At 37.3% G+C, this 2,978-nt stretch overlaps 1 non-coding gene across 1 annotated transcript; it reads right to left on the bottom strand.

Moving 5' to 3' along the window:
• Nucleotides 1–1,310: 1,310 nt before the first annotated feature.
• On the bottom strand, nucleotides 1,311–1,386 carry TRNAS-GGA (transfer RNA serine (anticodon GGA)). Its single transcript has one exon. It is a non-coding gene; the product is annotated as a tRNA-Ser (tRNA).
• Between the last annotated feature and the right edge of the window lie 1,592 nt (nucleotides 1,387–2,978).

Genomic DNA, 2,978 nt, shown 5'->3' on the forward strand with positions numbered 1-2,978 from the left:
TTTGTATTTGTTTTCGTAGGTATGTTAGTGTAATGTATTTGTTTTGTTCTTGTGTTTGTGTTGCGTTCTCTTGTTTGCGTTTAGTCTTTCTTATAATGTTGTCTATTATGTTGAGGTTGTTATTTAGTTTTGTCCATATCTAAATTAAATTTCGAGCTTTGTATGACTCTTGTCTTGGTGCTACTACTATAATACTACTACTTCTGCTGCTGCTACCGATAATAATGGTAATAGGACGTAATACTGTCAAAATTATGTTCAGCAAGAAATATTTTACCAGAAATTCAAAAATTCAGACATAGGTACCACGTAACAAAAAATCTCGATCTTGCTTGAAAGTTCAAATGGCTTGGAATAGCGTGTCTGCAAAGAAACGGCAAAGACAAGAATAATCAGACATCAATTCCTATTTCTGTGAGAGTCAAATTTTTAATGTGAACTAAATTAGCAGTAACTGTAAAATAATACGATGATTTATTTTATAGTAAATTTATTCACTACTTGAGGCAACACACAACATGATAATACAAGGCCACCCCAAATCCAATTGGTTTTCAAACGACATCGGAGAGTTTTGTAATAGCTTTTCTAAAATTTTGAATTACTACCAATTTTAATGTTCACCATACGCGTTGCCATAGTGATACATAAACGACAACTTTATTTCGACTCCAGTAGTGCTAAATTATCACTGATACCTCACTTCTCTTATTTCGTCACTGATCTGATGCCAAGTTAGACACATTTCCTGGCTCCAGGACAAGAAAATTGGAACTTTGCCCGGATTTTACAGTGATAGGATTACACCTCCAAGAGACTAATAAAATACCAGATAAAGTGCGTTACAGCATGTCCCTAAAATTGTCCACTCACGAACCTAGACTCATTGTTGGTAATACTTTGTGGCAAAAGTAGTTCAAAATGTTTGGGAACGAAAGGTGAAAAATAAAAACATAACTAAGTACCTAGGGAATTTTCTCTTTTTGATAGGGGAAGAATATTCATGCATCTCAAGAATTCAAGAATTAGGGAGTATTGTATGTTCCCATACGTGTGAGAAATGTCAGGCAGCGTTTAAAATACGAACAGATGGGGAGCCGAGACCTGACATGTGAACTGTGCGGGAGAGGAAAGAATGAGCTATCAGGAGGAGAGTTTGTTTTATGATGGATAGTATTATACGATTCTACCTCTCTTAAAGATTATTTTTTTATATTTCATAAATCGTTTGTTACACTACTCTGTATTCGTTATTGGGCACACCAAAATAGATTAATTTAATTATTACTATTTAATACGAGAAAAATTCGTACCGGCACCGGGAATCGAACCCAGGACCTCTCAGCTCTCCGCGCTGAGCGCTCTTACCAACTGAGCTATGCCGGGACACGATCCACAGCGCCGGCCGAACCCCTCTCGTAATGCTTTTACGGCCTTACTACCTGCATTTGAGACGTAATATTTACAAGTCATATATGCAGGAGAGCATATTTAAATGACTTTGTGGCCATTTAATTATTTAACCGGTTATTGAATATGACATTTTTTTTTTCCATCAAACATGGAGTGCAATTCCCCCGCTCATGGTGCCAGTACTAGTAACTAGAACTGTTTGGTTTGCGACTACTAGCAGGTGTAAAATACATTTCTGCTCACCTTGTACGTTAAATGCACATCTTGGTGCCATAAACCGTTACTCTAAATTAGCTTACATTGTATGCTACATTATGTACTGCTTTGTAAGCAATCCTCGATCTCAAAACTCTTGCTGTTATGTTCCAGACCTCAGCTATACGTTTTAAGTACAACTCTACTCCCTCTTCAGGCTTTGTTAACTTGCATTATTACCCTACACGTGTAACACATCCCTAAAGCCCTTTTGTTGTGTCTTTGAACCCTATGGACGTCATTAGACTTCTTAAATCAATATCGTGAAGCACATATAGTCGTTGCAACGCTTACTAAAAACGTTTGTACAATATATTTTACAGGGTTGAAGTGATATAACTGTTAAGGGGGATAATAGAATATATTAAAATAAATGAAAAACCTACTATGCGTTTCGTTAGAATATTTGGCTGAATATCTGCGTAGTTTGCCAACAGCGCATCACCGGCTAACGTACGAATACATACATGCACTCGGTCTGAATAGCAGTAGGGTTTCCAGACTTCCTAATGGCAGGAAATAACAATACATTTTCATTCATTCATTCATTCATTCATAGTTTTCTGTCCAAGGGCAGGTCTTTCACTGCAAACTCAGCAATCTCCTGTCTTTCCTATTTTCTGCCTTCCTCTTTATCTCCGCATATGATCCAAATATATTTTAATATCGTCTATGATCTGATATCTTCTTCTGCCCCAAACTTTTCTCCCGTTCACCATTCCTTCCGGTGCATCTTCAATATTTAGTTTCTTCTCAGCCAGTGACCCAGCCAATTCCTCTCTCTTTTCAGTTTCAGCATCATTTTTTCTTCACACACTCTTTTCACAACATCTTCCTTTTATTTAATTTGCAAGAAAATCGTCCTTTGTATTGAAAAACTTTAAAGGGATAAATCATTTGAGGGATTCGGGAATAAAACATGGTAAGTGACGTTTTAATGTTTTGAAGCTATTAGGTAAGTAAACATTTATAAATGCAACAGTTTGTATATTTACCAGGCAAGTAAAATCTGTATGCTTCTGCCATCTGTTGAGATGTTGGAAAACTAACTACTGCATTAGACGCAGAATGTAAGATACTATATTAACTTATACGCTACATATCTCATTTCGACCAAAATGTCAGTTACCATGGTTTACGTCCGAGCCCCTCATTTATCAGTTTCTCTAATGATAAGAGAAAAAAATCGGTCCACATCTGTGGAGTAACAGTTAGCGCGTCTAGCCGTGAAACCAGATGCCCCGGGTTCGTTTCCCGGTCGGGGCAAGTTACCTGGTTGAGGCTTTTTCCGGGGTTTTCCCTCAACCCAA

This window comes from Periplaneta americana, chromosome 6 (assembly GCF_040183065.1).
Source record: "Periplaneta americana isolate PAMFEO1 chromosome 6, P.americana_PAMFEO1_priV1, whole genome shotgun sequence".
Classification (NCBI taxonomy): Eukaryota; Metazoa; Arthropoda; class Insecta; order Blattodea; family Blattidae; genus Periplaneta; species Periplaneta americana.